Source organism: Somniosus microcephalus, chromosome 11 (assembly GCF_052327205.1).
Source record: "Somniosus microcephalus isolate GS21.2 chromosome 11, FLI_Smic_1.0, whole genome shotgun sequence".
Lineage (NCBI taxonomy): Eukaryota > Metazoa > Chordata > Chondrichthyes > Squaliformes > Somniosidae > Somniosus > Somniosus microcephalus.
The window spans coordinates 225,614,661-225,642,124 of NC_140997.1; the positions used below are offsets into that span (position 1 = coordinate 225,614,661).

Sequence of the window (27,464 nt, forward strand, 5' to 3'; positions counted from 1 at the left end):
CACTGCATATCATCTTTCACCCTCCCCACCCTACTTAGCACTCGGCCCACTCCAATCGATCAGTTCGGGTTTAGCTTTGGAATCACATGACCTTCAAAACAATCGTCATACTCAGAGGCTTGTGCCTGGGATTCAGATTGGTGCAGAAGTCTGCAAAGCTCACAGCATTCCTGGTTAATTTTAACGGGCTCTGTCTGAAGCCTTGTCCTGTTTGTACGGCTCCAACTGCTTCAGGCTATTTCAGTAATCTTGGCGCTTTATTTCCCCAGACAAAGATCCTTTGCCTACGCCGACACAACAGGAATCCTTGTTTGTTATGTCAGTGGAGAGTTAAGGTGATGTTTAGTCTTTGATTATCACTCTTGAGTGCTTTGCCTGATGGGAAGTTTTTGTGCTGCATCTCCTGGGCGATGGGCCTGTGCCAGCAGCGTAGCCAGCCTCTCTGCTTCCTCCTTCCTTTTTGGTTGAAGCATAGTTCATAGCATGCACCCACATTACTGCCCTAAGAGTCTTTCAACAAGGATGATTCAGAGGCCTCCAATTTACTAATGTAAGAAGTCACACAACACCAGGTTATAGTCCAACAGTTTTATTTGAAATCACAAGCTTTGGGAGCGCTGCTCCTTCATCAGGTGAAGTGGAGAGATGCATAAAGACACAGCTTATATAGTCAGAGAATAATGCCAGATGATTACAGGTAATCTTTCTAACTGCCATTTATCACACCTCGGCAGAGAGATAATCACAGCAATCAAAGGTGTGAATGGTGTCCAAACAGGTTAGTCAGGAAAACATTACATCAAAGAACAATGAGGTGGGGTCACAAGGGGTCAAATGTTGCAGATGCTGGGGTCTGTATGAAAAACAAAAAACAGACAAAAAAACATTTTTTTTGCTGGAAATCACAGCAGGTCTGGCCGCATCTGTGTAGAGAGAACAAGCCAACGACGACTCGAGTCTGGATGACCCTACATCAGGTGGGGTTACATGTAGCATGACATGAACCCAAGATCCCGGTTGAGGCCATCCTCATAAGTGCGGAGCTTGGCTATCAGTTTCTGCTCTACGATTTTGCGTTGTCATGTGTCTCGAAGGCCGCCTTGGAGAATGCTTACCCGAAGATCGGAGGCTGAATGTCCTTGACTGCTGAAGTGTTCCCCGACCGTTTTCTGTTTTTCAATCAAACAGCAATTTGAAGATTGTTCTTTGAAAAGGAATGAAATTTGAAGGAGATTGAAACACAATCCAAATTCACTATTCAGGCAATATCTGTAAAGGAAAAGAAATGAAGACTTGCATTTATATGTAATGGGATGTGACTTTCGTCAGAAGAAATGTACAAGGTGAAAGCTTTTGTACTAAAATTACTCAGGGGGGGGGATGTCAGATCCGTTTAAAGTGGCTGCTGCTGCAGTTTGTGAAGGTTTTGATAACACTGCCCTTTTAGAGGGAGTTTCGAACGACGGATGTTAACACTCCAATTTGGGGTTAAAGTACGGGTAACCGGCATTGACCCAGGTCTGATTCATCACTCAGAAAGAAAGAAAAAGAACTTGCATTTCTATAGCACCTTTCGCGACCTCAGGATGTCCCAAAGCGCTTTACAGCCAATGAAGTACTTTTTGAAGTGTAGTCACTGTTGTAATGTAGGGAAACACGGCAGCCAATTTGTGCACAGCAAGCTCCCGCAAACAGCAATGTGATAACGACCAGATAATCTGTTTTTGGTGATGTATCCAATGATGGCCTAACTGCAGTGACAATCAAAAGCCATCAATTCCTGGTTACATATTATTATTGGGTACGGGGATGGTGTGCTTTAGTACTAGACTAGCGACCCACTGGTCGTGTGTTCGAATCTCACCAGCAGCAAGTTGTGAAACCGAAGTCAATAAGTCTGTTGTAAAAGGCCAACTGGTTCACGAATGTCCTCCAAGGAATGGAACCTGCCACCCCTACCTGGTCTGGTCTACACATGACTCATGTCCACACCACATGATTGGCTCTTCATATATCTGAAGTTGCCTAGCACAGCACTCAGGAGAGATAACTTTCTTTATAAGAAATCATGCCATGAAGAATAATAGGTGTGATCTGTATTGTGCGGTGGTACAACTTCCATTTATCCCAAATACCAAAAGCTCACCTCGGGCCCCACAGTGTCCCTTGAGGACCTAATCAACTGTAAGATTAAAATTCCTGTCTGGAATCAATGGAATTTTGGGGAGCTCTCCAACTTTGGAGGAGCCCACCTCCAGGAATTGTGACTGACCAGCAGTATGTGGCATATACATTAACCAGGATAACTCTGCACGTGTCAAACGAACGGATCAACGTGTCCTTCACGTGGTGTTCACCCCACCCATTTGCTCGAATTAAAAGAAAGACATTGCATTTGTCCTATCCACGACTTCCTAATCTGTGCATACTCGCCATCTAACTGGGTGTCCTGCAAAAACGTTAGCCCATTCATTAATCGATTTAAATACTACCAAATATTAGGATTTTGGATTCACTTCACAGTCAAGGTCAGATTAATATGGGTGTTACTGATCCTTGGGTTTAGATGGTTGAGGGGTGATCTAATCAACAACAGCAAACAAATTGTATTTATATAGTGCCTTTAATGTAGTAAAACGTCCCAAGATGCTTCACAGGAGCGTTATCAGACAAAAAAATTGACATCGAGCCACATAAGAAATTAGGGCAGGTGACCAAAAGCTTGGTCAAAGAGGTAGGTTTTAAGGTGTGTCTTAAAAGAGGAAAGTGAGGTAGAGAGGCGGAGAGGTTTAGGGAGGGAATTCCAGAGCTTAGGGCCTAGGCAGCTGAAGGCACGGCCACCAATGGTTGAGTGATTATAATCAGGGATGTTCAAGAGGGCAGAATTTGAGGAGCACAGATATCTCAGGGGGGATTGTGGGGCTGGAAGAGGTTACAGAGATAGGGAGGGGCGAGGTCATGGAGGGATTTGAAAACAAGGATGAGAATTTTGAAATCAAGGCGTTGCTTAACCAGGAGCTCAAAATAAGTCAGCGAGCACAGGGGTGATGGGTGAACGGGACTTGGTGCGAGTTAGGACACGGGCAGCCGAGTTTTGGATGACCTCAGGTTTACGTAGGGTAGAACGTGGGAGGCCAGCCGGGAGTGCGTTGGAATAGTCAAGTCTAGAGGTAACAAAGGCATGGATGAGGGTTTCAGCAGCAGATGAGCTGAGGCAGGGGCGGAGACGGGCGATGTTACGGAGGTGGAAGGAGGTGGTCTTAGTTATGCTGCGGATATGTGGCTGAAAGCTCATTTCAGGGTCAATTATCACACCAAGGTTGCGAACAGTGTGTTTCAGCCTCAGACAGCTGTTAGGGAGAGGGATGGAGTCAGTGGTGAGGGAACGGAGTTTGTGGCGGGGACCGAAAACAATGGCTTCGGTCTTCCCAATATTTAATTGGAGAAAATTTCTGCTCATCCAGTACTGGGTGTTGGACAAGCAGTCTGACAATTTAGAGACCGTGGAGGGGTCGAGAGAAGTGGTGGTGAGGTAGAGCTGGGTGTCTTCAGTGTACATGTGGAAACTGATGCTGCAGCGGTTTGTGTGCATCGCCACTAAATAATCGAGTTTGACTTCGACGAACTATAAATAAGTTGTTTATTTACAGGAACAGGCTAATTACAACAGGTAAGATAGCAGGTAAGGCAGTTGAGTGCAGGAGCACCGTGATGTAGGTCTTTTCCCAGCGGGGACTCCACGAGGACTGAGTTCGCAGTCCTGTGGAGAGCGTGATGACGTCATCATGCTCTGCTGTGTGTTCCCGCACTTTGGGCATCACGTGACCGCGTCGTGACGTCAGCACGTTCGCGTGCGCTTAGGTGGTCACGTGACCCGCGCCATTGCGTCGGTGCATCTCCCCGGTACGGAGGGTGGCCGTTAAGGCCGAGGTTGCGAGGCCGGGCTGTGCCGGTGCTTGCCGCGGGAGCGGGGGATCGCGTCGCTCCCGTCGGCTGGCCGATGCGGCCGAAGTCGCGGTAGGCCGGGCTGTGCCGGCGGCCGTCATGGAAGGCCGAGTCGGGCCGGCGGCCGGCGCGCGTGTGTCACGTGATGCGTGACGTCAGCGCGTTAGGTCACCTCTTAAAGGGGCAACGGCCCCAACAGGTAAGTTATACATACAGTAAGGTAAGTTAAAGGGAATTATGTATATCTTTATGTAAGGGACAACCGGTAGTACCGCCACCTGCTGTAATTAGCCTGTTTCTGTAAATAAACAACTTATTTATAGTTCGTCGCAGTCAAACTCGATTATTTAGTGGCGATGCACACGAACCGCTACATTGGTGACCCAACGACGTGAGTACGGGAGCTCATCAATTCCAACGCTACAATTGGTGAACCCGTATCCATGAACGATTTTCACGGTAGCAACGCGCACCTGAACCTCGTCTTCCCACAAGACGACCAACGCACAACCAACGAACAACCACAGAACAGCAACCGCCTAACACCGATTCCTCGAAAGGCGACCCCGTCTTTGCGAACGTATTCGCAAGGTAAGCGCAGCCTGGAGTAGATCCCGTTTGATACGGACAAAACTCAACCGGACCCCGTTCGTTTTTTTGTGAGCAATTTTCACAAAAGAAGCACGCCATGGAAGCACCAGCCGTTTTGCTGTCGCTACCGCAATCCAGGGAGCCACAGTCTCCCTCATGCTTTATAAAGGTAGAAGCCCCGTTCGACGAGAACATCAATGCGGCGCCGACCACGCACTTGCTCACGGTCCCCATACTTGTCTTTTCTACCGCCACACGGATCGTCCGCCTCTACGTCCAAAGCAACAGCAAGCATAAATCTCTCCAAGCGCGGGGTACAGCATGTTCGGGCCCACAAGATCGGAGCGCGCCCTGCGGGAATACCATGAGGACTCACCCCCGCGAAACATGAGGACGCACTCCTCGCGCACAAGGACCCATCCCTCGCGAACCACGAGGACCCATCCCTCGTGCAAAACGACGACTCCTTCTCCGCCGACGACGCACCAGCCCTTCAGCCTGCTGGTTGTGTTACCTACTACACGATTCGGCGTGAACAAAAGCGTGCCGCCCTCCCGGCTGTTTTCTCCTAAAGCAAGATCAACTACAAGTGTTGCCGCCCTCCAGGAAGAGTTGACCCCTCCTGAAAGCAACAACAACCTGGACCGTTGCCGCCCTTCCTCCAGTTTTCCTCTCAACGAACGCAAACGTCCACTGATGCTGCAAACAACGAGGACGGGTCCAACGGGCATCCTGCGGCCGTGATCAGCCATGTGAAAGTTGCTAGCCTCACCAATCACTGGTTAACGCAGTAACTCTTCACCCTCTGTTGTGTTAACGTCGTAGCACTATGGCACGCACCGTTCCGCGTGTTCCAGCCTCCTGAAGGTTTCGCTCACCTGTCGGCGAGTTCACTCACCTCGCCTGTCAAGTCCTTCTGGAACGTTCGTTTGGCGTTCCTGCAGAGTTTGTCGTAACAAGGACTTGCTCCAACATCAACAGAGTCATCGCCCGCGTTCGCCCAACCTGCCCGTCACTCTGACAAGGCCTGCTGTTTCGCACGTCTCCACGGTCCTTCGCCTGACGGATACATTTTATTCGCCATGACGCGCGTACGGATCTCCTCACGAGCAGCATCTTCGGACCTCGCTCGCCAAGCCGAGACAGCACGACCGCCGAGACCACCAGCTCGGCAGACCATCTCATCCTTGAACTTTCGTTAAAGCGAATTCTGGGGGGGCCCATGTGGCGGTACCACCGGTTGTCCCTTACATAAAGATATACATAATTCCCTTTAACTTACCTTACTGTATGTATAACTTACCTGTTGGGGCCGTTGCCCTTTTAACTTACCTGTTGGGGCCGTTGCCCCTTTAAGACGCGCCCTAGCCCGCTGACGTCACGTCACATACCACGTGACGTGCGCGCAGCGGCCGCCAGCCCGACTCGGCCTTCCAGGACGGCCGCCGGCACAGCCCGGCCTCGCAACCTCGGCCTCAACGGCCAGTCTCCGTACCGGGGAGATACACTGACGCAACGGCGCAGGTCACGTGACCGCCTAAGCGCACGTCAACGTGCTGACGTCACGACGCGGTCACGTGACACCCAAAGCGCGGGAAGACACAGCAGAGCGTGATGACGTCATCACGCTCTCCACAGGACTGCGAACTCAGTCCTCGTGGAGTCCCCGCTGGGACAAGACCTACACCACGGTGCTCCTACAGTCAGCCATCTTACCTGCTGTAATTAGCCCGTTCCTGTAAATAAACAACTTATTTATAGTTTGTCGAAGTCAAACTCTCTTATTTAGTGGTGATGCACACGAACCGCTACAATGCCATGTTTTTGGATGATCAAGGTATTTAAAATAATTAATGGATTTGATAGGGTAGATACAGATAGATTAGTTCCTCTGCTGGAAGAATCTAGAACAAGAGGATATAATCTTAAAATTTAGAGCTAGGTCATTTAGGAATGAAATCAAGAGGCACTTTTTCACACCAAGGTTAGTGGAAATCTGGAATTCACTCCCCCAAAAGGCTGTGGATGCTGGGGGACAATTGAAATTTTCTAGACTGAGAGCGATAGATGTTGCTCGCTAAGGTTATCAAGAGATATGGAGCAAAGGTGGGTAAATGGAGTTGTGCCCTCTTCTTCTTGATTCCTCCACCAGAGGAACCAGTTTCTCTGGGCTGGATTTTGCCAGCCCTGGGGAGGCGGGTTTGGAGGTGGGACTGCCGGGAAAATGGCAAAATCTGGGGGCGGGTGTCCAATCCGTCCCCAACCTGCCTCCGTGCCACCTTGCCAGGAGGCGGGTAGCCGTCCCGCGCCGGGTCCCGTCTCCTTGGAGGTGGGAAGGGGATTACAGCCTTAACTGCCTGTTAACAGGTAGCTAACAGGCAGATAAGAGGATTATCCCCATTTTGCCCACACAAATGTGGGCTTCCCGAAGGTTCCGAACCCCACCAGGGTCACTGGGGCGAGTAGTGGGTCTGCGGGGGTCGGAGGGGTGCAAAAGTGTGCTGTGGAGGTAAGTGATGGGTGCAAGTGTGGAGAGGTGAGTGGAAAGTGATAGAAAAAGTTTACTTACCTTTGTTTCTTCCTGTAGGCTTCAATCGTTGGGTATACGGAGAGTCTCGCACCTCCGCGGCAGAGATGGCAGATGGCCGTTGCATTCTCCAATTCAGCAACCATCTAATTTCTGCAAAAAAAAGGTTTGATGAGGTCTTGACTTCAAGAACTCCTCAAACTGCAGAGAATGTCACTGTTTGACAGCTTCACAGAGCTGTCAAACGATGACAATTCATCTGTCAAAAATTTTTGACAGATGAATCGTCATACGTTGACGTTCTCTGTAACTGGCTTTCCCTTAATTGGCCTGCTGAGCCCGCTGGGCGGGCTTAACAAGGTCAATCAAGGGAAAATAGTCTGGGTTGGCCAGAAGTTGATGGGGGCGGGACTACAACCCGACAAGTGGGAGTCCCGCCTTCAAAAGCTCCGCATTGGCAAAATCCAGCTCTCTGTAACTACCCTACAAAAACCTTTTATTAATTAAAATGCTTGATTAGATCACCCCTCAACCTTCTAAACTCAAGGTATGCAACCTAAGTTTATGCAACCGGTCCTCACAATTTTACCCTTTAAGCCCTAAGTATCATTCTGGTCAATCTGCGATGCACCCTGTTATAAATCTCATCATCAAGAAACTACTTATGAAGTAACGCTGGACGGCCAGCTGGTGGCGCCGTCCAAGGAGTATAAATACTCGGGCGTGGGCCCCAGCTTGCCAGGGACATTTTGTAAGACAAGGAACTAGTGAAGTACAACTCGACCTCCATGTTCTGAAACAAGTTGATTAAAGCCTTGCTTTATACTCAAACCAAGTGCGTAGTGAGTTTTATTACGTCACTCCCCTTCCAAGGTCAATACACCTTTCCTGAGGTGCGGTGCCCAACACTGATCCCAGTGCTCCAGATGGGGACTGACCAAGGCACTGTACAACTGAAGCACCACTTCCTAACTTTTGAATTCCAATCTCCCTGAGATAAAGGCCAACATTCTATGCGCCTTTTTGTACCTGTGCACGAGCTTTTAGTGATTTGTGCACTTGGATACCCGAATCCCTTTGCTCCTCCGCAGGCCCGAGCTTCTCACCATTAAGGAATCTGATTTCTCTTTCTCAGATCCAAAGTGGATGACCTCACACTACACCACTTTGAACTCCATCTGCCAGTTTTGCCCATTCACTTAGACTGTCTATGTCCCTTCCTGCTCCCATCCACGCCACTTAATGTGCCTCCTAATTCAGTGTCAACTGCAATCTTGAATATACAACTCTCTATTCCTTCATCCAAGTCATTAATGAATATGGTGAAAAGCTGAGGCCCCCCAGTACAGATCGTCGGGGAACACCACTTGTCACATCCTACCAATGCCGTGGCTCAGTGGGTAGCACTCTCTCTCATCTCTGAGTCAAAAGGTTGTGGGTTCAAGCCCCACTCCAGAGACTTGAGCACCAAAATCTAGGCTGACACTCCCAGTGCAGTACTGATGAGATGTTAAACCGAGGCCCCGTCTGCTCTCTCAGGTGGGCATAAAAGATCGAAGAAGAGCAGGGTAATTACCCCCGGTGTCCTGGGCCAATATTTATCCCTCAATCAACATTACTAAAACAGATTATCTGGTCATTATCACATTGCTGTTTGTGAGAGCTTGCTGTGCGCAAATTAGCTGCCATGTGTCCTACATTACAACAGTGACTACACTTCAAAAAGTACTTCATTGGCTGTAAAGCGCTTTGGGACAACTGATGATCGTGAAAGGCGCTATATAAATGCAAGTCTTTCTTTCTTTCAATAGAGAATGAACCTTTATCTCTACTCTCTTTGTCCTTACATTGTCCTTTCACATTTGAGATGGTTGTGAATCCTATCGCCCTTGGATGATAGAGCTAATTGCAACACGCCAGCTATTGAGGGAGTGCAGCACTGTCGGAGGCGCCGTCTTTCGGATAAGAAGTTAAACCGAGGCCCCGTCTGCTCTCTCAGGTGGATCAAAAAGATCCCATGGCATGATTCAAAGAAAAGCAGGGAATTCTCCCTGGTGTCCTGGCCAATATTTATTCCTCATCCCAGACCTCAAAACAGATTATCTGGTCATTTATCTCATTGCTGTTTGTGGGAGCTTGCTGTGCGCAAATTGGCTGCTGTGTTTCCTACGTTACAGCAGTGACTACACTTCAAAAAGTACTTCATTGGCTGTAAAGCACCATGGGACGTCCTGAGGTTGTGAAAAGCGCTATATAAGTGGATGTTCTTTCATTTTCTTTCTTTCTGAATCGTGAATCAGACCTGGGGCAATGCCAGTTACCCATACCTCAACCCCAAATTGGAGTGCTGACATCCCTTTCATTCACATGTCCTTTCAGTGCCAGTCAGATGCTTGTGGTCATTTGAAACTACTTCTAAAAGGGCAGCGCGATCGAAATTTCCATAAACAGCAGCCGCAGCCACTCCGAAACAGATCTGACTTTCCACAGCAACCCCACCCCTGCCCCCGCCAGTAATGTTAGTGCCAAAGCTTTCACCTTGTACATTTTCTTCTGACGAAAATCATATTCTATTACAGTCAAGTGCTGTTATTGCCACTTGACACTTCTTACTTCCTTGGTTGGAGACCGAAAAATTACACTTCCAATTGGCCTAATAATTTAAAAGCAGTAGGTTTGTCGCTCTTCAGTTCAGCTCTTTCTGAATCACTGCATTAGTACCATGGTCATTTAACTCATGTTCTGCACCATGTTCGCTAATAAGAACATAAGAAATAGGAGCAGGAGTCGGCCATTTGGCCCCTCGAGCCTGCTCCGCCATTCAATAAGATCATGGCTGATCTTCGACCTCAACCCCACTTTCCCCGCCCGCTCCCCATAAACCTTGACTCCCCTGTTGCTCAAATATCTGACTATCTCCACCTTGAATATATTCAATGATTCCGCCTCCACAGCTCTCTGGGGAAGAGAATTCCAAAGATTCACGACCCTCTGAGAGAAGAAATTCCTCCTCATCTCCGTTTTAAATGGGCGACCCCTTATTCTGAAACTATGCCCCCGAGTTCTAGATTCCCCCCACGAGTGGAAACATCCTCCCTACATTTACCCTGTCAAGCCCCCTCAGAATCTTATACGTTTCAATAAGATCACCTCTCATTCTTCTAAACTCCAATGAGTATAGGCCCAACCTGCTCAACCTGTCTTCATAAGACAACCCCTTCATCTCAGGAATCAACCGAGTGAATCCTCTCTGAACTGCCTCCAATGCAAGAATATCCCTCCTTAAATAAGGAGACCAAAACTGTACGCAGTACTCCAGGTGTGGTCTCACCAACGCCCTGTACAGTTGTAGCAAGACTTCCCTACTTTTATACTCCATCCCCCTTGCAATAAAGGCCAACATTCCATTTGCCTTCCTCATTACTTGATGTACCTGCATGCTAACTTTTTGTGTTTCATGTACGAGGACCCCCAGGTCCCTCTGTACCGCAGCATTCTGTAGTCTCTCTACATTTAAATAATATTATGTTTTTTATTCTTCCTACCAAAGTGGATAACCTCACATTTTCCCACATTATACTCCATCTGCCAAATTTTTGCCCACTCACTTAGCCTATCTATAATCCCTTTGCAGACTGTGTCCTCCTCACAACTTGCTAACCCACCTATCTTTGTATCATCAACAAATTTGGCTACAGTACACCCGGTCCCTTCATCCAAGTCATTAATATAGATTGTAAATAGTTGAGGCCCCAGCACTGATCCCGGTGGCACCCCACTAGTTACAGTTTACCAACATGAAAATGACCAATTTATCCTGACTCTCTGTTTTCTTTTAGTTAGCCAATCCTCTATCTATGCTAATATATTACCCACAACACCATGAGCTCTTATCTTGTGCAGTAACCTTTTGTGTGGCACCTTATCGAATGCCTTCTGGAAATCCAAATACACTACATCTACTGGTTCCCCTTTATCCACCCTGCTTGTTACATCCTCAAAGAACTCTAGTAAATTTGTCAAACACGATTTCCCTTTCATAAAACCATGTGGACTCTGCTTGATTGTATTATGATTTTCTAAATGACCCTTCTGCCACTGGAAACAGTTTCTCCTTATTTACTCTATCTGCTTGATTGTATTATGATTTTCTAAATGTCCTGCTAGTACTTCCTTAATAATGGATTCCGGCATTTTCCCAATTACAGCTGTTAGGCTAAGTGGCCTATAGTTTCCTGCTTTCTGTCTCCCTCCTTTCTTGAATGGAGTGTTACATTTATGGTTTTCCAATCCGCTGGGACCTCTCCAGAATCCAGGGAATTTTGGTAGCTTACAACCAATGCATCCACTATCTCTGCAGCCGCTTCTTTTAAGACCCTAGGATGCAGGCCAGCAGGTCCAGGGGGCTTGTCAGCCTTTAGTCCCATTAGTTTGCCCAATACTTTTTCTCTAGTGATAGTGATTGTTGTAAATAGCAAAGATGCATGTAAGGGGAAGCCAGATAAGTGCATGAGGGTGAAAGGAATAGAAGGTTATGCTGATAGAGTGAGATGACGAGGGGTGGGAGGAGGCTCGTGTGGAGTATAAACACCGACATGGACTGGCTGGGCTGAATGGCCAGTTTCTATGTAAATAATTTCAACAAACAGTGAGCCGAGCCAAACAAGACTTCATTTAGTTAAAATTGGATCCCAGACAGTTGCTTTTTCTTGATGGATTAGTAAACAATTACTTCTCCTTAAAAATGCAGGTTAGCTGCTGGCATCCTTGAAGCTGTACGTCAGCATAAACCAGCACCTTCAGGAGGAGGAGGAGAGAAAACTGGGAAAGGAAATGCGGAGCGATCATTACTAACCAAGGCTTTTGCCCTCAGGGAGCGCTAACATAGAAAGAAAGACTTTAATTTATAGAACGTATCATGTCTCTAAGCACTCCAAAATGTCCCACTCCAGGGACTTGAGCACAAAACTCGAGACTGACACTTCAGTGCAGTGCTGAGGGAGTGCAGCATTGTCGGAGGTGCCGTCTTTCGGATGAGACATCAAACCAAGGCCCTGCCTGCTCTCTCGGGTGGACGTAAAAGATCCCACGGCACTATTTCGAAGAAGAGCAGGGGAGTTCTCCCCGGTGCCCTGGCCAGCATTTATCCCTCAATCGACACCACTAAAAAACCCAGATTATCTGGTCATTATCACATTGCTGTTTGTGGGAGCTTGCTGTGCATAAATTGGCTACCGCGTTTCCTACATTACAACAGTGACTACACTCCAAAAAGTACTTCATTGGCTGTAAACATAAGAACATAAGAACATAAGAAATAGGAGCAGGAGTAGGCCAATCGGCCCCTCGAGCCTGCTCCGCCATTCAATAAGATCATGGCTGATCTGATCCTAACCGTTAAGTCTGTGTGTTCCAGTTGTATTAAGATTAATTACTGACACAGACTACAAGAATAAAGTTTCAACAGGTCTTTACTAGTTGGAGGTCAGGACTATACTACACAGTACTTATATACCGGTGGTCACCACCGGTATTACGTATACAGCAGCCAGAGAAAGTAGTACATCTCTTAAGGTGGAACAGGCTTAAGTTCTCTTAAGGTGGAACAGGTTACATACACCACAATCCTCCCTTTTTAGCTTAACAGTCATATCCCCATTTAACATAACATAATAACATATATACATATATAACTTCAGGTATAAACAGTTCAAAGGCTCAGTCTCTCAGGAGGCCTTCTGATTCGGTTTGGATAACGCCTTTCAGTGGTCTCTGATTCTTGTTGCTGAGGTGACTCTTCTTGTTGGCTTCCTATGTACTGGACGTCATCATCAGGTACAGTCCCTGCCGAGGTAGATGCTTCAGGTTCATTAACGTCTTCCACAGTTGTCTCTGTCGCAACCATGGGTTCGACCCTTGCTCTTGATTCTACCAGTTGATCCGCATGACGCCTTATCACATTGTTACCAATATCTACTGTGTACATCAGAGGTCCTTGTCTGGCCCGAATTGTTCCGGACTGCCATTTTTCGTTTCCATAGCCCCTTGCCAACACTGGTTGTCCTACGTCGAAACTTCGAGTGGACTTGTTATTAATATGCCGGAACTGTTTGTTTTCCACTTCCCTCCGCACATTTGGTTTTAACAAGTCCAACCTGGACCGCAACCTCCTGTTATAAAACATCATAGCAGGACTTTGGTTAGTCACTGCATGAGCGGCGTTTCGATATGCCATTAGGAAATTGTCCACCTTGTGTTGTAACGGAATCTGATCATCGTTCATGGCCTTTATTGCCTTTTTGAATGTTTGGACAAATCTCTCGGCCAACCCGTTTGTTGCCGGATGATATGGGGCAGAGGTATAATGTTTCACCCCATTCTTCTTTAAGAACTTTTGGAATTCTTCCGACACGAACTGTGGTCCGTTGTCCGAACATATCTGTTCTGGCAATCCGTTCCTTGCGAATATTGTTCTTAACACCGCAATTGTCTTTTCTGAAGTAGTGGTATTCATCTTGATCACTTCTGGCCATTTGGAATGTGCGTCCACCGCAATTAGGAACATGGAGTCCATGAATGGACCAGCAAAGTCAATATGTACGCGTTGCCATGGGGCTGAAGGCCATTCCCATGGGTGTAGTGGTGCGATCGGAGGTGCATTTTGCACTTTTTGGCACCCAGTGCAGCTTTTTGTCAACTCTTCTATCTGTTGGTCAATGCCCGGCCACCATACATAAGCCCTAGCAATACTTTTCATCTTAACTCCCCCCAGATGACCTTCATGCAGTTCCTTTAGAACTCTTTCCCGTAACTTGAGAGGAATAATCACTCTTGTCCCGTACATCAAAGTACCATGGCAGACGGACAGCTGGTCTCGCCTTGCCGAGAATGCCGGTAACAGAGGATCACCATGTGTTGGCCATCCCTTCACTGTCACCTCGTAAACTCGGGACAGTGTCGGGTCGTTCCTGGTTTCTCTTTCAATACTTGCATTGGTGACTGGTAAACACTCGATGATGGTCGAATGAAATAACTCAACAGGGTCAACTTTTGTCATCTCTTCTGCTTCAGGTAGTGGCAGGCGCGACAGCCCATCAGCATTGCCATGCTGCTTTGTACCTTTGAATTCTATTTGATATTGATGTGCCCCTAGGAAAAGGGACCATCTCTGGAGCCGCTGTGCTGTCATCACCGAAACACCCTTCTTAGGGTTAAAAATGGATACCAACGGCTGATGGTCTGTCAGAAGTGTGAATTTTTGGCCCTGCAGGTAATGATTAAACTTCTTCACTCCCCATACAAGGCTGAGAGCCTCCCTATCGATCTGCGCATAGTTGCGCTCAGCGGAGGTCAATGATCTGGGTGCAAACGCGACTGGCCTTTCCGTGCCATTTGGCAACTTGTGTGAGAGTCCTGCCCCAATACCATATGGAGAAGCATCACAAGCCAACCGAATAGGCAGTGTCGGGTTGAAGTGAGCCAACACTTCCTCTGAGGTGATCAATTCTTTGCTTTTGCGAAATGCCTTCTTACAGTTTTCGCTCCATTCCCATGGTACCCCCTTCTGTAAAAGAGCGTTCAGCGGGTGCAGTACCGTGGATAGATTCGGTAGAAACTTATGGTAATAGTTAATCAATCCCAGAAACGACCTCAACTGAGAGACATTATCCGGAGCGGGAGCCTTTACAACTGCCTCTATCTTGTCAGGAGACTTATGAAGCCCCTCCCGGTCAATGACATGACCACAGTACGAGATCCGCTTCTGAAAGAACTCACATTTCTGCCGATTAACTCTAAGTCCATACTCTTTCAGTCTGTTGAGCACCAGTTCCAAGTTTGCGAGGTGTTCTTCATCACCATCACCTGTAATCAGAATATCGTCCAGGTAACATTGTGTGCCTGGAATTCCCTGTAATACCTGCTCCATGGCCCTCTGCCAAATTGCTGGAGCCGATGCCACTCCAAAAACCAGCCTATTATACCGGTACAAACCTCTATGCGTGTTGATCGTGAGGTACTGGCGTGACTCTTCTTCAACCTCCATCTGCAAGTACGCCTGCGCCAGGCCTATCTTGGTGAAGTGTTTCCCGCCAGACAACGAAGCAAAAATATCCTCAATCCGCGGAAGCGGATACTGCACCGTGTGAAGCACCGGATTAACGGTGATCTTGAAATCTCCACAGATGCGAACCTTCCCTGGTTCTCCTGGCTTGTTGCTCGAAGGACGTTTCATAACGGGAACAATGGGCGTAGCCCACTCACTCCAATCTACCTTAGACAGTACACCTGAACGTTCTAGCGCTTCCAGTTCCGCTTCTACAGTAGGTCGTATTGCATAAGGTACCGGTCTGGCTTTGAAAAATTTTGGTTGTGCATGTTCATCAATCTTGATGTTTGCCGTAATTCCTTTCAGTGTTCCCAGTCCTTGCTGGAACACCTCTTTAGCATCATCCAATATTTTGGACAATCGTTTAGGTTTGACATCTGTTTCCCCGGAATCTACCGTTAGTGCTTTTAAGGAGTGCCAGTCCATATTCATTTTCCTAATCCACTCCCGTCCCAGTAGTGGTGGACCTCCTTCAGGTAGCACATATAAGTCCATTACTTGGCTTTCTTCGCCCTTGTGGACCACTTTTACCTCTATCTTTCCGATGGGGTACACTCTTTGCCCCGTGTATGTTTTCAATATAATCTCCGTATCCCGTAGGGGAATATGTTGGAATAACCTTCTGTAATCTTTCTTATTCATGACCGTCAATGCCGATCCAGTGTCCAATTCCATCTTTACTTGGACTCCTGCTATCTGAAGAGTGACCCAAATTGTCTGGAGATCTGCATCCTTACCAACGTTGTGTACTCTTAAGCTACCCAGTTCATTACTGCTAGCGTCTGAATCTGACTTCTGTTCGTTCGAACTGGTCTTTGTCACCTTGTGCACCTTTATGTATTTTCCTTGCGGTGACTTTTTGTTGCTGGTCTTCTTTCCTGACCGGCATACTTTAGCTATGTGGCCAAGCCTGCCACACGTTCTGCATTCTTGGTTTTTAAACCAACACTGGTTCTGATCGTGTGTTGTCTTCCCACAATGATAACATTTTACAGTACTCAAACCCAATTTATTTGTACTGAGTTCCGGTGACCGTAGCTGCATTACTGCCGTGCCTCTCGCTGCGGCTTCGTGTGCTGCTGCCATGGTGACCGCTTTCTCAAGCGTCAGCTCATTCTCCTCGAGCAGTCGCTTTTGTGTATCTTCTTTTAATAATCCACACACAAATTTATCTCTTCGCGCGTCTGTTAGTCCCGTTCCAAACTGACAGTACTTTGCTAGCTTACGCAATTCCATTAAATATTCAGCATTGCTTTCATCCTTCAGCTGCCTTCTGCTGTAAAATTTAAATCGTTCCGCTAGCATCAGCGGCGTGGGGTTTAGATGATTTTTCAGGACAGTAACAATCTCCTCGAACATCTTATCCGCCGGTTCATCTGGTGATAAAAGGTGTTTCAATTGCCCGTATGTCTTCGCACCCATTAAGTTTAATAAAGTTAGTGCTTTCTCTGCATCTGGGATTTTATTTGCTTTACAATAATTTTGTATGCGTTCTACATACATGGCCCAATCTTCGATGTTGCTATCAAAGGTATTAATGTTCCCATGTTTAGGCATCGTTGCAATTTATTTTTATTTTTTTAATTTTATTTAAATTTTATCCCAAGATGGCGGCTTCCCGCTCTTGTCTTCGTCCTCCGCCTACAAAATGGCGGTTTTCCCGCGCTTGGCAGTCTTCACCAACTGGCTGCAATGGCGTTTGGCGTGCCGCTGCTGCTCCCCTTTCCCAGCGGTTAGTAACTCCCCCGACGCTGTCTCCGCTTCACCGCGGCTCCTTCGGGCATTCGCGCTTCCCCAATGTCGCGCCTCACAGCCCTTCTTGCAGCCCGGTTATTAGCACCGGCTGCGTTCGCCTTCACCGCGGCTCTCGCGCCTTCAGTCGCCCCAGACGCTGCGCCTTTTTGGCCCGAAAGCGGCCCGGCCCTTATCACCAGCCGCGATCGATGTCCCCGCGCTGCGCCTTTCGGCCCGAATGCGGCCCGGCCCTTATCTCCGGTCGCGATCGATCTCACCGCCCTTATTCCTCCGTCATCCTCCCCCGTCTGTACAGCCAACGCGGCCGACTTTCTGCTCGCGTCGCTGACCGGCTTACCCACCACCGAGGTAGAAAGAAGATAGCTGACTGCCGCTGATGGAGGCTTCGAGTTCAGGATGTCTTCTGCACTCCGGGTTCTCGATGCCTGCCGCGCGACGTGTCTTCCAGCAGGGTGATGAGGGTGGATGCCTCTCTTCGACGCCCGTTCCGTGGACGAAGCCGCCGTGGATATAAACTGCCGCAGGGTAAGAATCGGACTCGTCGCCACTGTTAAGTCTGTGTGTTCCAGTTGTATTAAGATTAATTACTGACACAGACTACAAGAATAAAGTTTCAACAGGTCTTTACTAGTTGGAGGTCAGGACTATACTACACAGTACTTATATACCGGTGGTCACCACCGGTATTACGTATACAGCAGCCAGAGAAAGTAGTACATCTCTTAAGGTGGAACAGGCTTAAGTTCTCTTAAGGTGGAACAGGTTACATACACCACACTAACCACCAATCCACTATCACAGAACCATCTCCTGAATCTAACAGAATTAGACACACGAAATAGGAGCAGGATCAGGCTACACGGCCCCTGGGCCCGCTCCGCTACCCACAGGGCCATGACCGATCCGGACCTAGACTCATGTCCAAATTCCTGCCCGCTCCCCGTAACCTTTAATTCCCTTTACTTCTAGGAAACTGTCTATTTCTGTTTTAAATTTATGTAATGATGTAGCTTCTACAGCTTTTTGGGGCAGCATATCCCATGGACCTACCACCCTCTGAGTGAAGTAGTTCCTCCTCATCTCAGTTTTGAAAGAGCAGCCCCTTATTCTAAGACTATGCCCCCTAGTTCTAGTTTCACCCATCATCGGGAACATCCTCCCCGCATCCACCCGATCCAACCCCTTCACAATCTTATATGTTTCAATAAGATCGCCTCTCATTCTTCTGAACTCCAATGAGTAGAGTCCCAATCTACTCAACCTCTCCTCATATGTCCATCCCCTCATCCCCGGGATTAACCAAGTGAACCTTCTTTGTACTGACTCGAGAGCAAGTATGTCCTTTCTTAAGTATGGACACCAAAACTGTACGCAGTATTCCAGGTGCGGTCTCACCAATACCTTGTACAACTGAAGCAATACCTCCCTATTTTTATATTCTATCCCCCTAGCAATGAAAGCCAACATTCCATTGGCCTTCTTAATCACTTGCTGCACCTGCATACTAACCTTTTGAGTTTCGTGCACCAGGACCCCCAGATCCCTTTGTACTTCAGTACTTTCCAGTCTCTTGCCATTAAGATAATAACTTGCTCTACGATTTTTCCTGCCAAAGTGCATAACCTCACACTTTCCAGTATTGTATTCCAACTGCCAAATCTCTGCCCACTTACTTAGCCTGTCTATGTCCCCTTGCAGGTTTTTTATGTCCTCCTCACTCACTACTTTCCCTCCCATCTTAGTATCATCTGCAAACTTTGATATGTTACACTCGGTCCCCTCCTCCAAATCGTTAATATAGATTGTAAAGAGTTGGGGACCCAGCACTGACCCCTGCGGAACACCACTAGTTACTGATTGCCAGTCTGAGAATGAACCATTTATCCCAACTCTCTGCTTTCTGTTAGATAGCCAATCCTCTATCCATGCCAGAATATTACCCCCAATCCCGTGATTTTTTTATCTTAAGCAATAATCTTTTGTGTGGCACCTTGTCAAATGCCTTTTGGAAGTCTAAATACACTACGTCCACTGGTTCCCCTTTATCCACCCAATATGTTACTTCCTCAAAGAACTCCAGCAAATTTGTCAAACATGACTTCCCCTTCATAAAACCATGCTGACTTTGTCCTATTAAATTATGATTATCCAAATGTCCTGTTACTGTCTCCTTAATAATGGACTCCAAAATTTTACCTACCACAGATGTTAGGCTAACCGGTCTATAGTTTCCAGCCTTCTGTCTACTGCCCTTTTTAAATAAGGGTGTTACATTAGCAGTTTCCCAGTCTGCCGGGACCATTGCCGAGTCCAGGGAGTTTTGGAAAATTATTACCAATGCATCCACAATCCCTACCGCCACTTCCCTCAAGACCCTAGGATGTAAGCCATCAGGTCCAGGTGATTTATCCGCCTTGAGTCCCATTATTTTACCGAGTACCACTTCCTTAGTGATTTTGATCGTGTTTAGCTCCTCCCCCCCTATAGCCCCCTGTTTGTCCAGTGTTGAGATATTCTTACTGTCTTCTACTGTAAAGACTGATATAAAATATTCATTCAGTGTTTTTGCCATCTCCATATTTCCCACCATTAATTTCCCGGTCTCATCCTCTAAGGGACCAACATTTACTTCAGCCACCCTTATTCTTTTTATATAACTATAAAAACTCTTACTATCTGTTTTTATATTTTTTGCTAATTTACTTTCATAATCTATCTTCCCTTTCTTAATCAATCTTTTTGTTATTTTTTGCTGTCTTTTAAAGTTTTCCCAATCCTCTATCCTCCCACTAGATTTGGCTACCTTATATGCCCTTGTTTTTAGGCGAATACTATCCTTAATTTCTTTACTTAGCCACGGATGGCTGTCTTTTCTTTTACACCCTTTTCTTCTCAGTGGAGTATATTTTTTTGGGAAGTTGTAAAATAACTCCTTAAATGTACACCACTGATCAGGTATCGTCTTACCCTTTAATCTATTTTCCCAATCCACTCTACTCAATTCCGCTCTCATACCTTCATAGTCTCCTTTATTCAAGCTTAGCACGCTTGTTTGAGATCCAACCTTCTCACCCTCTAATTGAATATGGAATTCAACCATGTTATGGTCACTCATTCCAAGGGGATCCTTTGCTGGGACATTTTTAATTAATCCTGTCTCGTTACACAGGACCAGATCTAAGGTTGCTTGCCCCCTGGTCGGTTCAGTTACATACTGCTCAAGAAACCCATCCCTAATACACTCAATGAACTCATCCTCAAGGCAGCCCTGCCCAATTTGATTTGTCCAATTAATATGATAGTTAAAATCCCCATAATTATAGATGTTCCCTTATTACAAGCCTCAACTATTTCCTGATTGATACTCCGTCCAACAGAGTTGCCACTGTTCGGAGGCCTATAGACTACGCCCACTAGTGTTTTTTTCCCCTTATTATTCCTTACCTCCACCCAAACTGTTTCATTATCCTGATCTTTTGACCCAATATCATTTCTCTGTATTACAGTGATTCCTTCCTTTATTAACATAGCCACCCCACCTCCCCTTCCTTCCTGCCTGTCCTTCCTGATCGTTAAATAACCTGGTATGTTTAATTCCCAGGCATTGTCACCCTGCAGCCATGTTTCTGTAATGGCCACAAGGCCATACCTATATGTAGTTATTTGTGCCATTAACTCGTCTATTTTGTTACGAATGCTACATGCATTCAGATAGAGAACTTTCAAAGATGTTTTGTGACACTTAGTTCCTGCTTTTGCCCTTTTTATTACTTTACCTTTTACTCCATACCTTCTGCCCCTTCCTGACACGCTCTGGTTCTTAATTTCCCCACTGCTACCTAAGTCTATGACCTTCTCTGTTGTCATTTTTATTATTTGCTCTCTAGGAACCTCCCCCCCACTAGTTAGTTTAAAGCCCTCTCTACAGCCCTAGTTATATGATCCGCCAGGACTCTAGTCCCAGCACTGACCAAGTGAAGCCCATCCCAACGGAACAGCTCCCTCCTGCCCCAGTACTGGTGCCAGTGTCCCAGGAAGCAAAACCCATTTCTCCCACACCAGTCTTTGAGCCACGCATTTAACTCTCTAATTTTATTTGTCCTAGCCAAATTCGCTCGTGGCTCAGGTAATAATCCCCTTGTGGTTCTGCTTTTTAATTTGGCCCCTAGCTGCTCAAACTCCCTCAGCAGAACCTCCTTCCTTGTCCTATCTATTTCGTTGGTACCAACATGGACCACGACAACTGGATCCTCCCCCTCCCACTCCAAGTTTCTCTCCAGTCCAGAGGAGATGTCCTTAACCCTGGCACCGGGCAGGCAACACAGCCTTCGGGACTCTCGCTCTCGGCTGCAAAGAACTCTATCTATCCCCCTAACGATACTATCCCCTACCACTACAACATTTCTTTTAACTCCCCCCACTTGAATGGCCCCCCGCTCGACGGTGCTGTGGCCAGGTTGCTCATCCTCCCCGCAGTCCCTGTTCCCATCCTCACAGGGAGTAAGAGCCTCATACCTGTTGGACAAGAGCAAGGGCTGCGGCTCCTCCAACACTACCTCCTGGATCCCCGTACCTGCCTCACTTCTAGTCACACCATCCTGACCCTGGCCACGGACTACATCTGAATTAATTAATCTAATTGGTGTGAATACCTCGTGATACACAGAGTCCAGGTAACTCTCCCCCTCCCTGATGTGCCTCAGTGTTTGAAGCTCGGACTCCAGCTCTTCAACACGGAGCCGGAATTCCTCGAGCAGCCAACACTTCCTGCAAATGTGATCACCGTGAGCATCAATGGTGTCCACCAGCTCCCACATATTGCAGCAGCAACACATCGCCTGATCTCCCATTCTATGTAATTAATTAAATTTATTAATATTATTCTTAAATACCCTCTGCCCCGATTCTAGATGGTGAATATCACACCTTAGAAACTATAAACCAAAGAGATTTAAGCTTAAAAAGAGAGAAATACTTACCAACCAATCACTTACCCGTTTTCTGGTGACGTCACACTTGGATTACTTTTTACCTCTCCTTCCCTCCGAGTTCCCAGACTGGAGACTGGTAAACCTTCCTGGTCTCTGGGGCCTTTAATAGCCCCGCTCTGCCGCTCGAGATTCCCGCCAACGCTGTGAGGCCTTACCTGGTCTCTGGGGCCTTTAATAGCCCCGCTCTGCCGCTCGAGTTTCCCGCCGACGCTGTGAGGCCTTACCTGGTCTCTGGGGCCTTTAATAGCCCCGCTCTGCCGCTCGAGATTCCCGCCGATGCTGTGAGGCCTTACCTGGTCTCTGGGGCCTTTTATAGCCCCGCTCTGCCGCTCGAGTTTCCCGCCGACGCTGTGAGGCCTTACCTGGTGCTTTGGGACGTCCTGAGGCTGTGAAAGGTGCTATATAAATGCAAGTCTTTCTTTCTTTCTTTTCACTTTACATACAACAAATTACTTTGAAGTACAGTGACTGTTGTTATGCGGACAAATGTGGCAGACATTTTGTACACAGCAAGATCCCATTAACAGCAATGAGACGAATGACCGGTTAATCTGTTTTTTTGGTGGTGTTGGTTGAGCGAAGAACATTGGCCAGAGCTCCAGATAAACTCCCTTCTCATCGTCGAATAGTGGTGTGGCATCTTTAAAATCCAGCTGAACAGCGTGACTAGAATTCAGATTAAACATCCTAAGCTAGAGGGGCAGCCCCTCCGAAAATGCAGCTCTTCCTTGGTACTGTACGAGCGTCTGCTTCTGAGACGTAATTCATGGCCCAAAATGCTTTGAGGCATCTCAAGCTGATAAAGGACTTCATAAATGCAAGTATTTAGTATTAAATATGGTTAGAAACATAGAAACATAGAAAAATAGGAGCAGGAGTCGGCCATTCGGCCCTTCGAGCCTGCTCCACCATTCAATATGGTCATGGCTGATCCTCTATCTCAATACCATATTCCCGCTCTCTCCCCATACCAATTGATGCCTTTTGTGTCTAGGAATCTATGTATTTCCTTCTTAAATATACTCAGTGACTTGGCCTCCACAGCCTTCTGTTGTAGAGAATTCCACAGGTTCACCACCCTCTGAGTGAAGAAATTTCTCCTCATCTCAGTCCTAAATGTCCTACCCCATATCCTGAGACTGTGACCCCTCGATCTAGACCCCCCCAGCCAGGGGAAACATCCTCCCTGCATCCAGTCTGTCCAGTCCTTATTTTATACGTTTCAATGAGATCCCCTCTCATTCTTCTTAACTATAGTGAATACAAGCCTAGTTGACCCAATCTCTCCTCATATGACAGTTCTGCCATCCCAGGAATCAGTCTTGTGAACCTTCGCTGCACTCCCTCTATGGCAAGTATATCCTTTCTTAGGTAAGGAGGCCAAAACTGCACACACTACTCCAGGTGTGGTCTCACCAAGGCCCTGTATAACTGTAGTAAGACACCCTTGCTCCTGTACTCAAATCCTCTTGCAATGAAGGCCAACATACCATTTGCCTTCCTAACTGCTTGCTGCACCTGCATGTTGGCTTTCAGTGACTGGTGTACAAGGACACCCAGGTCCCTTTGTACATCAACATTTCCCAATCTAGCACCATTTAAATTTTTTGTGAGTGGCAAATTGTTCAATAATTTTCAATCAATGGAACCGTACAGAGGACAGGACCTTTCATCTGTCACTTCATTTGACTAGCATAAAATAGTGCAAGCTGAGGTTAACATGAATTATTGCTGCTCAGAACATCTAGTGTTTCCTTTCTTGACAAGTAATTTGTGGTCTTAAATTGTCTCTTGTTTCTGAAGATTGAAGCTCTCTGTCGAATGGGACAGTTGCTCAGCCACTAAACCTTCTGCAAACTAATGCACTCTGCAAGTTGAGCTTCGTTCGTGCTGGAGCACTTTCCATTTCAGGAGTGCCAGTTTCACGTCTGGTACAGGTGTTAAGTTCTCTGATCCAACAATGGCTGCAGCAGTGTGACACTTTCCTCAATCCAACAATGCCTTTTTTTTGGTTTTGTTCTTGGGATGTGTGGGTGTTGCTGGCAAGGCTGGCATTTATTGCCCATCCCTAGTTGCCCCTTGAGAAGGTGGTGATGAGCCACCTTCTGGAACCACATCATAGAGGTTTGTTACAAGTGAGTGGCTTGCCTGGTCATTTCAGAGAGCAGGTTAAGAGTCAGCCACATTGCTGTGGGTCTGGAGTCATGTATAGGCCAGACCGGGTAAGGGCGGCAGATTTCCTTCCCTAAAGGACATTAGTGAACCAGATGGGCTTTTACAACAATCTGATAGTTTCTTGGTTACCATTACTGATACTAGCTTTTTATTCCAGATTTATTTAATTAACTAAATTTAACTTCCCCATGTGCTGTGGTGGGATTTGAACTCATAGCCTTTGGATCAATTGGTCCAGATCTCTGGATTGCTAGTGCAGTAACATAACCACTATGCTATCATACCCCCTGTAGCCCGATGACACTTTTCCCAATCCAACAATGGACTGTACCAGTGTAACACTTTCTCATTTCCAGCAATGGTGAGGTTGACAATTTAAGGGTAAATTTTCATCTCTAGCTCACTCATCACAAAGTTTTATCCGCTGGGGATGTGTATCGGGATTTCAGGTGCATGCGTGCCCGATTCCCAACATGCACTCCTGGCTCATGAAGCTCTGAATCATGAAAACTAAAACCGAAAATTTAACCTGTAGAGCTAAGTATTACCAAATTCCCTGGACCCGTGCCTATTAGGCACTGGGTGGAGACTTCTCAACAGAGTCGGCTTTCAATCAATTACTCTGGTTTGAAGTTGAACCCAGGTCAGAAAGGTAAAAGGCAAGGGTCCGAATCACTACATCGCTCAATCCTCTGGAAAGTTAGGAAGAACTTGCCCTTATAGAGCAGCTTTTCAACTCCTCAGCAGCTCTGAGGGGCACCGCTATCTGGGCAAACATGGTGGCCAATTTATACACAAACCCCCCAATGAAATAAATTACCAGTTAAATTGTTGGTCAGGGCACCAGGCGAGCTCCCCCTCTCTTTCACATCCACAAGAACAGGGAGATCAGGCCTTGGTTTAAAGTATCATCTCAGAGGCCTCCTGATAATGCAGCATTCCCAATCTCCGCCGCGATTATGTGCTCAGATTCTCAAGTGGGGACTCAGAGACAAGAGTGCAACCAACCGAGCCAAACTGACAGTCCTACGATAGTCGTGTTATCCACTTGATTTGGGGGTGGTGGGGGGAAACTTCTTAATACAAAATAGTGTGTCAATATTTGACAGCTTTCTATTTGTAACTACCTTGACCTCCCCTGAAGTCATAAAAATCAACTTCAATTAATATTTGTTTCCAACAGTTTCTGACATATTAACATGAAGAGAACTTTGATCCCCACTGAAGTCATTTATTTACAGCTTCTGGTTTTATTGCTTTGTTTTTTTCACTTTGAAGCAAAGGAATTTTTCAATTATGTAGCAAAGTGTACCTTTTTTTTTGGAAGGAGGAATTAATTTTGAGCACATTAAGTGCTGAGGAATGGAACATTTCAGCATTAAGCATTACTGGATCAGGCCTAGATCAAATAGTACAAGTTACATGCAGAGCAATACTTCCTTAAAGCTGTGTCTTTAGTCAAGGGCGGCATTAGCCTTGCCAGGCACCCCGTCCCTGGTGTCCCTACATTTCACTGGACAAATTTATCACCGGATTTGCTGGCGGACCCCCTAACTGGCTTGGGGCCTGTGCAATTGCAGTGGTTGCCCCTGGCCTTCGCCCCGACCTTAGAATAGCCTGCCCTATTGCACCATCGTGACATTGCCATTTCACACCCACTGTCCCACTCTGTGGTGTCAGCCTTGGCTCAGTGGGTAGCACTCTCACCTCTGATGGTTATGAAGGATGTGGGTTCAAGTCCCACTCCATGAGACTTGAGCACAAAAATCTAGTCTGACACTGCAGTGCTGAGGGAGTGCTGCATGACATGAATCAGTCATTCATGAAAGAAAGACTTATGAAATAATACTGAGCAGCCTGCGGGTGGCGCTGTCCAGGGAGAGTATAAATACTCGGGCACGGGCCCAGCTTGCACAGGATATTCTTAACAGGAACTAGTGAAGGACACAACTAGACCTCCATGTTGTAAAACAGTTGATTAAAGCTTTGTTTAACGCTTAGACCAAGTGCCTAGTAGTTTTCTTACGTCACTGCACTGTCTTTCGGATGAGACGTTAAACTGAAGCCCCCTCTGCTCTCTCCAGTCCATGTAAAAGATTTCACGGCACTACTTTGATCAAGAGCAGGGGAATTCTCCTTGGTGTCCTGGCCAATATTTATCCCTCAACTAACATCTAAAAACATTATCATTATCACACTGCTGTTTGTGGGAGCTTGCTGTGTGCAAATTTGCTGCTGCATTTCCTACATTACAACAGTGACTACATTTCAAAAAGTACTTCATTGGCTGTAAAGCGCTTTCGGACGTCCTGAGATCGTGGAACCACTATATAAGAGTGACTCGGTAGCACCACTACTGACCAAGCTAGCCGAGTACGGAAGGATATAGCTGTCAGTCTGGGCCTGCAGCAGGTGGTGAGAGAACCAACACGAGGGAAAAACCTAGTTGACCTCGTCCTCAGCAATCTACTGGTCGCAGATGCATCTGTCCATGACAGTATTGGTAGAAGTGACCACCGCACAGTCATTGTGGAGACAAAGTCCCGTAGTCACACTGAGGACTTCCTCCATCGCTTTGTGTGGCACTACCACCGTGCTAAATGGGATAGATTCAGAACAGATCTAGCAGCTCAAAACTGGCATCCATGAGGTGCTGTGGGCCATCAGCAGCAGCAGAATTGTATTCTACCACAATCTGTAACCTCATGGCCTGGCATATCCCTCACTCTACCATTACCGTCAAGCTAGGGGACCAACCCTGGTTCAATAAGGAGCGTGGAAGAGCATGCCAGGAGCAGCACCAGGCGTACCTAAAAATGAGGTGCCAACCTGGGGAAGCTGCAACACAGGACTACATGCATGCTAAAAAGCAGAAGCAGCATGCTATAGGCAGGGCTAAACAATCCCACAATCAATGGATCAGATCAAAGCTCTGCAGTCCTGCCACATCCAGTCGTGAATGGTGGTGTACTACTAAACAACTAACGGGAGGAGGAGGCTCCATGAATATCCCCATCCTCAATGATGGTGGAGCCCAGCACGTCAGTGCAAAAGACAAGGCTGAAGCATTTGCAACCATCGTCAGCCAGAAGTGCCAAGTGGATGATCCATATCGGCCTCCTCCTGAGATCCCCACCATCACTGAAGCCAGTCTTCAGCCAATTCGATTCACTCCACGTGATATCAAGAAATGGCTGAGCTCACTGGATACAGCAAAGGCTATGGGCCCTGACAACATCCCAGCTATCGTGCTGAGGACTTGGGTTCCAGAACTAGCCGCGCCTCCAGCCAAGCTGTTCCAGTACAGCTACAACACTGGCATCTATCCAACAATTTGGAAAACTGCCCAGGTAAGTCCTGTCCACAAAAAGCA

General features: G+C 46.9%; 1 long non-coding RNA gene across 1 annotated transcript; it reads right to left on the bottom strand.

The window, feature by feature from the left end:
- Window positions 1-573: 573 nt before the first annotated feature.
- Window positions 574-25,061, bottom strand: LOC147111295 (uncharacterized). The gene is made up of 2 exons (XR_015080117.1): window positions 24,912-25,061; window positions 574-1,269 (listed from the first exon to the last, which is right to left on the bottom strand). It is a non-coding gene; the product is annotated as an uncharacterized LOC147111295 (long non-coding RNA).
- Window positions 25,062-27,464: the final 2,403 nt, after the last annotated feature.